Source organism: Rhea americana, unplaced genomic scaffold (genome assembly GCF_003343005.1).
Source record: "Rhea americana isolate MKP2758 unplaced genomic scaffold, rheAme1 scaffold_217, whole genome shotgun sequence".
NCBI lineage: Eukaryota > Metazoa > Chordata > Aves > Rheiformes > Rheidae > Rhea > Rhea americana.
Genome location: NW_028186317.1, coordinates 606,657 through 620,962, shown reverse-complemented (window position 1 = coordinate 620,962; position 14,306 = coordinate 606,657). Strand labels below are relative to the sequence as shown.

Here is a 14,306-nt window from a genome sequence, read left to right as displayed (position 1 = left end):
TAGCCCAACGGGGAAAGAAATCCCTCCTGCGCACTGCAGGGCCTTCCACTTTTAAGTAAATGCTTTGGTTATCCCTGTTGGAGGGCCAAAGCCTGACCCTGTTACACTGCTGCAAATCCTATGARTGTTCTGCAGATTTAAACGAATTTAGCTTCTGGTTGGCAGAGATGGTTCAGCTGAAGTCCTAACAGACTGCAAAGTCACCTTGTGTTGAGGGCAGGCCATGTCAATACAAAAAGCTGTCCATCCTCGGGCCATGCAGGGTGTTGGGAGACACAGTCCCGCAGCCCTGCCCAATGATCAGATAAACTTGAGCGACTGAGTGGCAGGTCTAGGAAAATGAGATGCGACCTGACTGCATAGACTTCATGCGARCTGACTCCTGGGAACCTGGAGCTGTAACCTCAAAGCCTGATCCCTTGTGTATGGGGAAAACCAAGGGACCAGCCCTGGGACATACATTCCATGGGATACTCCACCTGGGAAATCAYGGCCAGAAACACAGCATGAAGCAGGCTTCTAAACAGGAATCATATCCCATGGGCATTGCTGATGTTCATTTATAGAGGGATGTTAAYTCCATGTCCTGCCATATGTCTGTATGCGTCAAACTCCACAGCTTGAAGTGCTGGAGTGGCTTCTCCAAGTGCTTTATGATTTTGGAAGAAAATAGACAGGGCAAGGATTTGAGCAGGAGGGTTGGACTAGATGATCTCCAGAGATCCCTTCCAACCTTGGTTATTCTGTGGTTCTGTGATTGCAATTCATTGCAGATCTCTCTAATTTCCCCCCCCTTCCCCCCCCCCCCCCCCCCCCCCCCCCAAGGATGGAGTGTCTGACACTGACAGGGCTTCCTTACTGCAGCACAGAGCTGTCTCAAACTCAAACTTGTACTGAGTCAGCTCCAACTCAAACACTGCTTTCTGCTAGGGAGAAAGTGGACCAAACCCAGGAGACTTTCAGTGTGATCCTAGTGCTGTGACAGGATGGAGCAGAACAACTTGGGGATGGAAAACTCGTCTTGTCTGACTCTTGGGGGAAGAATATCTGACTCCCAGATATACCAGGAGATCCAGAAGGACTGGTGTGTAGCATTTTCACCTGTTCTTTTCAGAGCCTGAGAAGTTTTTGATAATTGAAGTGTCCCTTTGGCAGTTTTTTGTCCACTGCAATAGCCCTGAAGTAGTACTGTTTCCACTGCTCCAACTCTTAGGAAGAAATGARGGGGCAGCTTCTGACTTCTTTTTCACATAGGTCTCCCCAGCTGAATCTTAGTGTAAATGTGATTCAGACCCATCTCTGGAGGTACCAAAAGGCTGCTTCCTCTGTCCTGGACCACATTACTCTCGTCCTGATGATGCTGATCGGACTTTGCTGTTCCCCCAAATACCTGGACATCTGGCTGGAGGGCAGCCTCATCCTGCCAGTATTGCAGTTTTGGGGTCTTGGGCTTGCCATCATGATAGGAGACTTTGCAAGGTAGCTTCTGCAAGCAGTGGAGCTGTGCACCTGAGCGGTGTGCCACAGGTGACTGGCAGTGGGGGGTCTGCGGCATACAGACATAACGGTACCTCTGTCCTTGCGTCTAATCTCCGTGCTGGTTGTGATTAGGTTTGGCAGCCTGATGCTGCCTTTCCAGGGGGTTCCTTTCCTTGAGGAAGGTGTTTTTATTCTGTGATGCTTGCTGCCTGTTCCCCTTCCCCTTGGCAGGGCTGACCCTCCTCCCCTCCGCGTTGTTGTGCAGCTCCAAGCCACATGCTCCATCTGTGCCGGGGACATGGCGTCTCTTGCTGCCTGCAGGCACATCCCAGCATTTGCAAAGTTGTTTTAACTTTGCCCTTCTGCCTTCTGTTCACCATCTTCCAGATCTGCCCTTTCARATTTCCTCCTTGCTGTTGTCTCCGGGGCCTCTCGATCTCCAATATGTTATCTGGCTTCGTTGTACGCAGACATTCCTGCTCTGGGTTAGCTCCAGCCTGTTACCAGTGGAGATGGAGAAAACTCTTCTATTTTCTTGGTACCAACGCAAGCAGCCTAGGAATGATGTTCWCTTTGAAAACCCCTTGCTGGTCCGAACCAGCACTTAGGCACTTAGGTCGCCCCACCGTTGTTTCTACTGCAGGATTACAGCCGGAAACCATACAGTGGTTCAGCTTGACTCTCTTTCCGTTAGCAATCACAGGGCTTAAAGAGAAGAAATCACAACGGAAGCCAGTCCGCTGCCTGGCACAAAAACAGTCTGCAAAAAACAGCCCTTCATGTCCCGCTCCTGCTGTGCCTCCTGCATCGGTGAGCAAATCCACTCCATTTGCAGGATTTCCTTTTCAGCCAGGGGCACAGAGGCATGTAGATACGTTAATGACAGTTGAGATTTGCGAGTATTGACTTCATTATTCAGTGATTAAAATATTCCAGTGTCATTGCAACACGGGAGTGCATTAATGATTTATAGCATTACATTTGGATTCAACACCTTAGCAAACTTCCAAAGCAGCTTATGCTATAGATTTTGCAGAAATTAAATCACAAAAATCAGTAGCTCATTGGCTTGAAAATRGAAAATGGGCTGGATTCACTACAGAAAAATTCCTAAAAAGTCTTTTAAAAGTGATGTGAAGCCAGCACGGCACACAAATACGCTTTCTGCCCTACGAGGCAGGGCTGGGGTTTGGAGGGGATGGTATCTGTCTCCACACGTGACAGGAGGCTGGAGCCTGGCTTGTCTGYTCTGACCCTCTGTCATTACTCTTGAGGCAGCTTTTGCAGTCTTAAATCTCTTGTAATGCGATGGGACCTTTATCCTTGCTCACAGTTGAGGTCTCCATAAGTTAGAGGAGCATTTCTGTGCCATAGGGGCTCCTAACCCAACGCATCCCTTTGCTATGCCACCTCCTCTGTGGCACGTGCCAGCTCCCTTGTGGCCAGCTCACCCCTGGTAACCTGTCCTAACYCTTTCTCCTGCTCCTGTGTTGTAAGAAGGAGAAAACGAGATGGGCAGGCAGGTTTTGCTAGCTGAGCAGCTCCGTTCTCATTTGCTGGGAGGCTTTGCTGTCGCTGCAGGTAATTCAGCGGCATCGAGCGGCCGTCTCCATCCTTTGCCTCACCTGCTATTATCGGCAAACACTTTGAGGCCTGTTTGTGTGAATCTCTTGTACACAGTGGGGTTCCCCATCGATCGCTTTATTTCTTACCTCTGCTCTTAGGAGACCCCTGAGGCTGTGTCTTGAGAAAAGTGGAAAGGACAGCGAGGGGAGGAGAATGCAATCTGCTCTTCATGTGCGCTACGCAGAGTTTCGAAGAGGTACGAAGGGAGGGAAGTTTCGCTCCAGCGCTGCCTGTGCCTCTCACGGGCTCTGCCCTTGAGCTGCGGCAGTCTCAGCCCTTCGCTCCTCGGAGGTGCCTGGACCCCCGCTGGACGCTATCGTCCCCATCTGACTTCTCCCCACTCCGCTTCCCGTGCCGCCCCGCTCCGCTCCCGCCACAGCCCAATTAGCTGTTTGCTTAACGTACTGCAAACCTCACTTGATAAGTTTGCCTAATTGCTTCACTTAAGTTAATTACTTCTTGGCTGAACAAGAAAGCAACATAATTGATGTCAAGGCGTATTTGTCACTTCGATTAATGTCCTGGGAGCGGGGAGCTTCGTGCTCTCCCCGCACCCTTCCTGTCTGCCTCCAGCCCTGGGTACCAGGTCAGGGATGGGATCTGCTTCCYGCAGCTCCGGTGTATTGTGGGAGGGCAGAGGCAGATGCTGAGCCCCATGACTTAGCCCTACCAAGTACGCTTTTCCCTCTTGAAATATTGGGTTAAYGAGTGGAGGATTTGCTGGGCTTGTGCGAGCGGCAGTGGGACAGGAATGACTGATGAGGAGGCAGTGGGAGATGCACCGGTGGGGAGCCCATGTCACTCTGAAAGCCACCAGTGGCTCTTGACATGTGTGGAGCCCTTTGCTGGCACTGCCTTGGGTCTGACTTGGTCAGGCCACAGTCCCGAGGTGACTTCTCCGAGTCCTGGCGGCCTGCAGTGAGTTAGGGTAGCAGGTGGGAAGGCAAGCAGGCCCCTCTTTCCTCTTAAATGATGAGGGCGTTTGCACAGGTTTCCATCTTTCAGAGTTTTTTTTTTTTCCTTTCCCTTTGCATCTGAAAGGAAACAGCCGGGAGGATTTGAGGCAGTAGGTTCACTCACAAAAGGCTTTTCCTGGGAGCGTCTGCCTGGCGGACTTGGGGTGAAGGCCCCAGAGAAAATGACTCCCACTCCAGTGAAATCTTCCTCCTGTGACCTGTGCTGGGAGGTGAACTTTTGTGCGAGAAAAAGATAATCCCCTTTGCTCACTGGGATTGAAGGCTCTGTGATAAAAGCTTTATTCAAGATCAAAGACATATACTCTCCCCCCCCCCTTTTTTTAAACTGCTACCTTAAACAAAAAGTTTGGTTTATGCTGGGCTGAAGCTCTGAGCAGGGGCAGCTCCGRAGCTCATCCTCAGTGCAAGTGGGATGCAGGCTGGAGTGGAGAAATTGCAACGTAGAAGAGGGTTCGTGAGTTCAGCTCCGTCTCCTGTTCCACAAAACTGCCGAGGATTCAGGGTCCTTTTCACATGGGAGGATTATCCAGGCAGCTGAGGAAGGCAGAGAGGAGCTTGGGGAATGGTTCATATTTGTTCTTACTCAGCAATTTCAGCTGTCTGAGGATCAGGGGAGAGGTTTTGGTCCAAAATGCAGGAAGGTGTCAGAGCTGAAGCTGTGGTGACACAAAGGGTTGTGTTCTTTGCTGTGCAGTGAGCTGTGCGAATGTGTCACGCTRCTGTAACTTTGCACTTCAAAAGCTTCCAAAATTGTAAGATCAGCTACAAATTACAAGGTTGTTTCTTCATTATCCCACCTCCAGCACTGGGACACTTGTTGCTTTTTATCCTGTCCCTCCAAACATCCCAGCTTCAGAATTTGCTCTGCAGCCACCCAGGCTGGTGTTACCAAAATGCAAGCCAAAGCACCGCTTTTCAGGGAGTTAGACATCCTGGGTATCAAGACCCCAATATTGCAGGACACACCATATTGCAGGACAGAAGGGCAGCTTTMTAGTGAGAAGAGCTGTTGGCAGAACCATGCATTTCAGATGATGAAGCAGGTCCTGCRTAACCCTGCTTCCACTCTTTTGTACTTATTTTTGCACCACAGCCACATCCTCTTGTGTGCAAAAGCRGCAGAGGTTCTCTTGCTTACTTCCACTCTGCGTTTAGCCTTTTGTAAAATTAGGGATCATAGGTCGAACTGTGTGCTCAGGATAACTCCTCTGAATCTAATGGACTTATTATAGTCCCTCATTTCAGAGCTAAGCTCAGCAAACCTAGTTGCAGTTCCCCTTGCAGTGGAAAATTTCTCTCCAGGAATGAAATTCACTCTGTTGAGTGTGATGCATTTTGCATGGAGATAAACCTCACTCCTCTGCTTAACCTCCACGTAAGCATGCTTGAGGAACTGCTCTCCTTGGCTGAGTGCCTTTAGGCACTACTGGGCAAGAGGCAGGCAAACCCAGCACTGTCTCTGTTGCACCCATGCTTGAAGTGAAGCAGCAGGTCCCCGGGGCATGGAGCGAGGAACTTCAAACGATGCTTAGTCAATTTGTTCTAGTAAAAAATCCATCGATGCAAAGGCCTTGGCATTGGGAAGGATCAATTTGCCTTACGTTGCCAGAGAAATAAAACCATTTAGGGCATCTTTCAAACTGYAGGTCCAGCTGTTGAGCTGCGACTCTGGAAACTGTTTGCACCACCTGATTATGCACATGGGAGCACGTGTGTGCACAGACTGGTGGACACTCACTTGCACACCTCCAGGTAGACTCTTTGCATGSAAGTGGACACAGATGCACAGAAATCCATGTGTGCACAGGCTGTTCTCTGCACACTCTGCTCTCTCTGTGCACTGTTCATTAATTCTTCTCCCATTTCTTTCCTCTCAGGGCCTAACATGCTGTGAGCATGTTGCAGGTGTATTAAGGTGAGCCTCTGCTCAGGGCAGCAAACAGCTGTTGCATCTGGTGAGTTTATCTGTCGGATACTCCTCTAAGTTCAAGGGTTGGCTCCTACTGCTCGCTAGTATCTAAGCAGAAGGGGAGGTAACACCCAGCCTTGCTTTTGGGAAGCCTCTGAGCATTGACTTAAGAGCCCCACGTCATACAGCTTGGGTTCATGCCAYGTCTTCTCTGGGATGGCTCTGAGATAATCTCTGCTCCCAGAGCCTGGATCTCCTCAAATTTGGTCATCACAGTAAGGACTTATTGGAGGCTCCTTGGAGATTATGGTCCCCTTGTTGTGCAGCTGGCCAAGCTGCATTTTTTTTCCTTTCCTAGCAGGCCATCACTGAGATGTTCCTCAAATGGGCCTGGTAGATCTGCAGTCTGAAGCCTCCTTTGCCTTTTGTTCCTGCCACACGACCTCATTCTGCATCAACATGCTGATGCATGGGATTGCTGCACCCCTCTGACTGGGACATGACACCTAGAAGACAACTACTGAGACTGAAATGAGGGAAGGAGAAAACCCAGGGGATTGGCCGAGTTTCAGATCTTGTGGTCCAAGCAGTGAAAAGCTGTTAGCCTACACTGATTTAGGAAAGGGGGACAACTTTCCCTTCCCTGGCTATTGAGACCATGGCCATATTGTAGACTGCTACCAGCAAATGCATCTGGAGAGGGATGAGATAGGAAATTGCTCRTGATCCCTACGGGTCAGCAAAATCTTCGCTGAAACTCACCACAGGGGGAAATGGAAAATCAGTCTTAACATCCTTAAACACATCTCTCCTAAGCCAATAATGATAGGGACTTTTTTCCTTGGTCTCACTGAAGCATGGCAGTACACCGTACAGCATGACATCTGTCTGTAATTACAAAAAGGCAATTGAGATGGGAGCAGTGGWCAGTCCTGGAGTTGGGGGAAGAATTTCCTTCCCTGTGAAGATGAAGGAGTTTTGCAATGTGGAGAAGACCTTCCCCTCAGGGCTAGGCAGGCAGTGAGCTCTTCTGCTCTTGATACTGTGATGTAGCAATGTCCCCCTCTGTGCTGTGCAGCACCTTTTATTAGTGCTGCAACAGCAGGCCAGAGGAGGACAAGGACAGGAGCCCTGCAGAGCAAGCCAACAGGCTTCCTGGTGAGGAGAACTGGGCAGAAGAGAGGTGCAGAGCCCAGACCTCTTCAGAGGGAAATTGTCTTTTTCTTTAGAGTCAAAGCTCCACTGTTGAAGGGGGTCATTCTGGAAACTGGGAACCAGCAGCAAGGCAGCTAATAGAAGTACAATCTCACAGGGTAATCCAAGAGCTCTAATGATCTGCCTTTGATCTCCTAKTCAACAGGGAGATTTATTATAGCTTTCATTTCAAGTCAGAACTGATGAATTTCAGTGGACCTGTCAAGTGGCTACAATCTGGAGGCATTTATCTTTCAGGAGGAAGAGACAGTCTCCTCTCTYTGTCTCTCTGAAATGACGGAAGGGGAGACATGGTACCTGTAAAGTAAGGGTCGATAGATACCTGCTGCCTGATGGCCAGGTCTATCTTGCCCAGGGCAGGATCTTTGCTCCAGATGTAGCAGAATGACCAGTGCTACAGTGATTTTGGCTTTTCTACTCTGGCAGAAGGCTAATACACTTGTTACACCTTGAGAGGGTTAAGTTGCTCTCCTTGTTTCCTGCTCTTTTGGAGAGCCTGAGATGGCTGGGATCCAGCATCAGCCGTAAAGTTTCTAGGAGTCCAGTTCACTCCAGTGACTGGAGTGGCCCATGCCATCCTGYAGCACTTGGAAGAACTGTTCTGTTCCCAGACTGAGGATCTTCGCACAATAATCACAATRTCGTCATCAGTAACTACCACAGAAGAGCTCTCAGGAGTAATTTGTGGTCTTTCATTAGTTTGAGGACTGTTAGCTAGGCTTGGTCTGCTCTGGGCACCTGTCTCGTGCTAATGCTGCTGCTCTCCACCTGAAGGGACCACGAGGTGACTAAGGCAGGAAAGAGTATGTTTTCTGTTACGTGTTGGTGCTGGTTTGAGATTAGCTTGGTGAGAGATGTGTGTTAACATTTAGCAACTGTGACTGTCTCTAGAGCTGGTCCCRTTGCTTCGTTCTGACCACTAAATCTCTTAGTCCTCATCTACTACGTTGAGGAACACGCTTTCACTTGCTACTGCTTTTACCCTCAAAGCCCTGTGCCAGCGAGCACGGCAAGCCTGCATGCTCCCAGCACTGTCACAACTCTGACAGTGCTCAGCAGCTCAATGCTCTGCATTGCTGAGCCGTGCTGTTACGTTAGGTTCTGGCSTGGCAGTGGCACCTCTGTAGGGCCTATCTTGCTCTCTCCTCTTTCAGCAGACAACAAAAAGGCTTTGATGTGCTTCTGCTTTTGAACAAACTGCCCCCTCTCCTGGGACGGGCTAGCCACTTGGCTGCCTTCTCCAGCTCATCTCAGCTTCAYGAGTGATTATTTGAGCACACAGATACTGCCAGGTCTGTTAACTCTATGTCAGGCCCTTGATCCTTGTGCTCCAGCAGGACCTCTGGCAGCAACACGAGATCTTCCTGYTCCTTTGTTCCCTGGCCTCTTTGAGAATCTCACCCATGTGAGTCCCAGAGCTGGGGAAGCAGTGGGATTTCAGYGTGTTTGGACTCCCATTGGCTGTATGTGGCCACCCAGGAGCCTGGTCTTGGCCTGGCCTTTCCTATGAGTGACCACCTGAGGATTCCCACTAGGCAGTCACAAGCCTCGCTGATGAATTGTGTCCCTGGAGCAGCTCAGTATCATGTGAGGATACCAAGCATTGGTGCAGCTGGGGCAGTGGAGACACATGAGGTCCATGCAGGCAAAGGCACTCTGGCAGGCAAAGGCAAGTACTGTGGAGATGGCACCTTCCCAAAGGACTATCTATGGAAGATCAAGGTGCAGTTGAAGTGCTGGAGCCACCCAACGCCGTTGAGCAATGGGACAGACATGGCTCACAGCTGCTCAGCCTGCCCAGCTGGGCTGTAGTCTTGGGGAGTCCCACTGTGCTGTACAGCATCCAGGGAGCATGTGGTGCCCTGAGGGGCCTCGAGATCAGTATGAAAGACACAGTGTCCTCTGGCATATCCSTAAGACGCACAAAAACAGATGAAAAGTTGCATGTATGGGATGCGCAGCCCACTCTCTGTGCCTGTTCCCCATCCATTTCCAGGATGCAGCCATGCAGTACAGTTGCRGTTGGTATGTGTGGGTGGTGGGCATGGGAGGAAGAGCCACTCATTGTCAGTCTGTCCCCTAATCCATCCTGCAGATGAGTGGCTGCATGCCTGGCAGATAGTGCTGGGAGGGCTGCTGCTCCCTGCCAGGGACTACTRAAGAGCGGCCACTGTATTGATTGGCCCTGTCATCGCTTGAAGGATGTATTTTTGAGAACAGCCTCTGGCATTAGCAGTCTGCATGAGTGTTGGCTKTATCGAGAGTCACCAGGGTCTCCATCCGTGGCCCATACAGTAGGCACAGGGCTATGACTTGAGGCTGCACTTGACAATATCTCCTGTCCTGGAAAGTTGTATCGTGAGGCTGGCTGGGAGATACAGCAGTGCAGGAAGGAGAAGGAGAAAATCAAGATGGTTTTGTGGCTGRAGCACTGGCTGGGAATTCAGGAGATGAGGAGATACTTCATGAGTATGTCTCTGCTCACAACAGGAGTGCAACATGCCATAGGCACACATTTTGGCTCCTTCTGGCTCCTGGTTTGTGACTGCCTGTTTTTTTTTTTTAGGTTTCAATGTTTTCAGCAGCATTCAGCTTCAGCAAAATGGGACCGAGGCATATGGGAGCCAAAGAGTGGTCATTTTCATGGAAAATGCTAATTTGCCAAACTCAAAAATGTTAGCATGAAATGGTTGGCTTGGGGGGAAAAAAAAAAGCCTCTTGGGGAAAAAAAAGAGGATTTAGAAGTGTCAGATTTTCTAAGGTGACCTTTTTGGATACTGTGAAAATGGAGAAGTTGAGGATCTCTTCATATGGAGCTAGGTTCTGTTTCAACGTGTGAACAGTGATTTCTTTTCTGTGGTTCAGGGAGGTGTTCATTGGGGCCTTGCTACTTGCAAGTTATGCCTGTATTGATCATTTTCTTCCGGATTGCTGACTCTCAAAGGCAAGGAGTGGGGTAAGCACTTTTGGGGGGGCACTGTGGGACCTTGTATGTAGGCACCACCACGAGTGTGATGCCCTGATCAGACGGAGGGAGACATAGTGTTTATGTCATAGAATCATAAGATTGGAAGGGACCTCCGGAGATCATCTAGTCCAACCATCAGCGTAGCCTATAAGGGGTCAAACCCACGATCCCAGCGTTAGCAGCACCACGCTCTAACCAACTGAGACAAATTTGGCACCAATTAACCTGGAGCAAACTGCAGATGAGGAGATCTTGAAACTGGTGCAAGCATTTGGATAGCACATCCTGATGTCGTTTCTACTTCTGGACTACTTCTGGAAGGAAAAGAGTGACCCAGTACGTGAGACAAGTTCTTATATGCTGCACTAGCCATTACGTACTGCATCAAGCCCTGCACCAGCACTTCCAGGCTCTGCTTGCTTCCCTTAGTGGGTTATTTAGTTCTCTCTGCAATGGACAAATAAAATGTATGTAGTTTTCTTTTTCCTCTGCCCCATCACTAACATGATGCTGAGCAGGAGAGCAGATCCTAGTGGGACTGTCAGGATTCATTACAGGAGTCCAGCCCAAAGAGACACACAGCTCTGGGAGCTTGCTGAAAGACCATCCATCAAGCCAAACCCAACTGTCCCTATACGGGTAAAATGTCAGGTCCCCAGCAGAGAGAGGCAAACACATGATTCCCTCTGCCTAGAGCAGACTGAGCTGTCCTCRTAATTAATTCTTCCAGATAACATGGCTCCCTTCTTGGATAACATTAAAATGATCTTTGTTTTCTAATTACATGTCTGCATTCGTGCTACAGTCACACCACCCAATTCCTGCCCTGCAAGCTGCCTGGGGTTTGCCCCGGCAGGCCCTGGGTTACTCACTGCTGGACACCATGGGTAGTGCCAAACTGGAATGGGTGATAAAGCTTTTATGAGCACCGTGAAACCAAATGGTGGTTGTTTACCTCTCTGGCAAATCCTTTGTTTGAGCAAGACTTGGAAGGGGTGTTCTCTGCAGTCTGTGTGTGGTGAGCTGAGTGTCCAGCTGCTTTTCAGGCCCCTTTGTGCAGTGGATGGTAAGTCCATGCAAGGCGAATTCAGCTTTACATTCTGGTCTTCCTTGGCCCATGTATGCAGAGCAGCAACCCCCAAGCAGTTATTAATGACCTGGGCTTTTCCCTTCACATCCCTCCTTCAAATGCCAGCCTCTCTGCCCTGCCAGAGSAACAGAGAGTGGCAGGAGGAGAGGAACTTCAAGGGCATAAAACCCTGGGAAAAACCTCTCCAGAAATAAGGCAGGCTCTAGACATAAAGACGCCCTAACTGAAGATGCAGAGAAACACAAATGAAGAAATGAAAAGCAATCTGATCCAATACCTATGAGTGCAGAAGCAAGGAAGATGCTGAGGTGGAGATTGCTCTGTAATCACTGTTGTCTCCTGAAGGGTACACCAGCCATGTGCAAAAGCCGGTTTGTCATCACTAGTCAAGAGGATCCTAGGAGATAGGATGATTAATTAACATCTTATGTCCAAGCCCTGGATGTATGTTCCCCTTCTCTATTCTCTAATCCATCTCTTGASTCTATGGCTAGAGAAGGAAGGAGGAGCAGCCTGGCTGGGTGATCCCACAGGGAAATGACATCTGTTCTTGCCAAGGGCTCCCAGAGACATAGAGGAAATATCCAGAAAAGGGAAAAAATGTGCTGGCCAGAGACTCCAATGATGTGCAGGGATCTCTGGGATCAGAAGAGGGTGCTCAGCTCTTGGTGATACCCAGGCTGGAGAGAGGCTTTCAGTTCTTGCAGAGGTTTAATCCCCACACAGCAGGGCTGAGTCAGAAACCTTCTGTGGCTAAGGCTGGTGATGCAAGGCCAAGGCTGGCCTCCCGTGGCTGGTGTCCCCTGCAAGGGGCCGCTCAGCTGGGCATCTCGGCAAGTGGCTGCCTCTAACTTTGTTAAAACAGAAAATGGTGACATTTAAGCCCTTTCTCCCTAACWGGAAGTGGCAGATGCAATGAAAAGTTAATGAAGGTAACTGTGCCTCGCTGAATCTGGGCTCTTCCCTTCCCCGCCGACCTCTCCACTCTCCAATTAACATCCTGGCTGGATGGCCGGGCTAGAATGTGTTTGCCCAGATAGGAGGCGGCAGGGTAGGGGTGGATCGGAGGAGACACCAGCTGCTTCTCTCATCGTGCAGAGCAGATGAAAGGAGCAATCTTCCATGTGTTTGATATGGAAACAGAGACCCCCCGCGCTGCTCCCTCCCCTCTCGTTAGAGCGGGCATCTTGGGAGCCGAGGACTACAATGGCAATAATAAGGAGCGTGGCAGCTATTGTTATTTATACCTGTAGCTTTCCTGCACTTAGGGAGCGAGCGATGGAGGTGCCTGTCTGAGCRGCGTGTGTGGGGAGAAGGTGACCTGCCATGGCCAAGGGTGGGCAATGACAGCRCAAGTAAAAAGCAAAGCAATCGAAGCTTGCAGCATCTCAGCAGCTGGCCCCATCTTAGTGAGAGGATGATTAACAACCAAGAGCGGCAAGAAATTTACTTCTGGCTTGGCTCTCTCGCTCTGCCATCGCTCTCCCATCCTAAAAGTATTGTGGTTTCTGGGGGAATGCAAGGGGACAAGCTGAGTGTTTGGACACTCAAAACTGGCATCAGAGAGAGCAGGCTGGGTTTGAYTCCCCAGAGCATGCAGCATCTTGCCTAAGATGCCCAGGGCATGGTACCACCAACTGGAGACCAGCCAGTTGTTTTCCTTGCTGAAAGGGACTGTGGTGGACCCAGTGATTCCTAGGCATTGTTTCCCCTGGCCCAAATTGGAGGTTGCTGCTCCTTAGCAGGCACAGTGGTATCTGCTTCAGGGCCCTCTCCTGCCCTGTGCATTGGCACGGCAGAAATGCATGCCCACAACCCTGGCACTGGATTCACTGTTTGCTGCAGTCACCTACTCCTCTGTCCTGCAAAACTGGGGTGGTGGCGTGTTCACAGCACAGTCTACCTGATCCCCCAGAATGTCCCCATCCAGAAAACSTTGATGTTGGACCTTGTCAAGGCTTGGAAATTTAGCCAAACACCAAGAACTAACCAGGATGGGGGAAAAAAAACCACTTCTCATTGTGCACTTTGACGTATAATTTCCTGGATCTGGGCCTCCTTGTGCCCCTTTGTTGGAAATCTAGGGCAAATTCATAGCAAGTAGCTAAACAGTCTGGCAACTTTTCTAACAAAACGTGCCGCTACAACCGCTGTTCAGCAGGTGTCATGTGTGCTTGCGATGGCGGGAGCTACTACCTCCATCTGTGCTGGTGCAATTTGCATCAGCCCAGCAAAGTGTCACAGGTTACATGCTCTGGGGCAAATTTTGCTCCGTGTTCTCCTGCAGTTCAAGGGGGAATTGGCCTCGCTTCCCGTTTCTGACCCTCTCTGAACCTCTCTTAGAGCCATGTGAAATCTGCAGCCAATAGCACAACGCTCTTGGCTCAAAGAYGTTATGTGTAAAAACGCGGGAGTGTAACTAGTGCCACTCAAAATCCCATCACATCAGCTCGGTAATGAAAGAAACAGCTCTATCCAAAAGCAGCTGACATCTCAAGGTTTCAGGCTAACAGGGAAGCCTCTACTTAGAGATTCAGGTCAGGGAGAGGAAAATGGATTCCCTAGGCTAGTGGGGCTGGGGAAAGAGCCAGCAGTGGCTCTTTGCCTCCTGAGTAGGCAGCAAARGGAGAGAGGAGGGTGGTGTGATGGTGTGATGCGAAGTCTGGGAGAAATGAAAATTGGTACTCATCCTAAGGGCCAACACTGCTGGGCAAATGCCTGGACTGGGCTGAACTGCAGCCAGATCTCAACCCAGTTTTCTCCACACTGAGAAATATTCACTAATGGGAGATGCTACAGCTCTTCTCATGGCCACTGGCCACCACTCCGCTGTGACCAGCCACTGGTTTCCAGTGTCTCAGTGCACTTTCCTTCGTACCACCATGCTTTTTGGCCCATGAAGATCTCATGGGCCATGAATCCATGCAGGTTGTTGATATGTTATGGTGTATATATATATGCATAATATATGGATGATAGAAGCCAATCCTGGAGACACAAGGTGCACAGGCTTCGGTTTAGGAGTCACTATCAGAACTTTGC

General features: G+C 49.9%; 1 protein-coding gene across 3 annotated transcripts in view; it reads left to right on the top strand.

The window, feature by feature from the left end:
- ZBTB40 (zinc finger and BTB domain containing 40) overlaps positions 1–10,987 on the top strand; it is a 61,470-nt gene extending 50,483 nt beyond the window's left edge. Inside the window, exons 21-22 of one of the 3 annotated variants that reach the window (XR_014895870.1) lie at positions 3,204–3,301; positions 10,072–10,987. The gene's annotated coding sequence lies outside the window, so the exon portion shown is untranslated. Of the gene's footprint in view, positions 1–3,203; positions 3,730–4,146; positions 4,338–10,071 lie in introns of those variants that run through there. The other 2 variants (XR_014895871.1, XR_014895869.1) reach the window with 2 other exon arrangements.
- Positions 10,988–14,306: the final 3,319 nt, after the last annotated feature.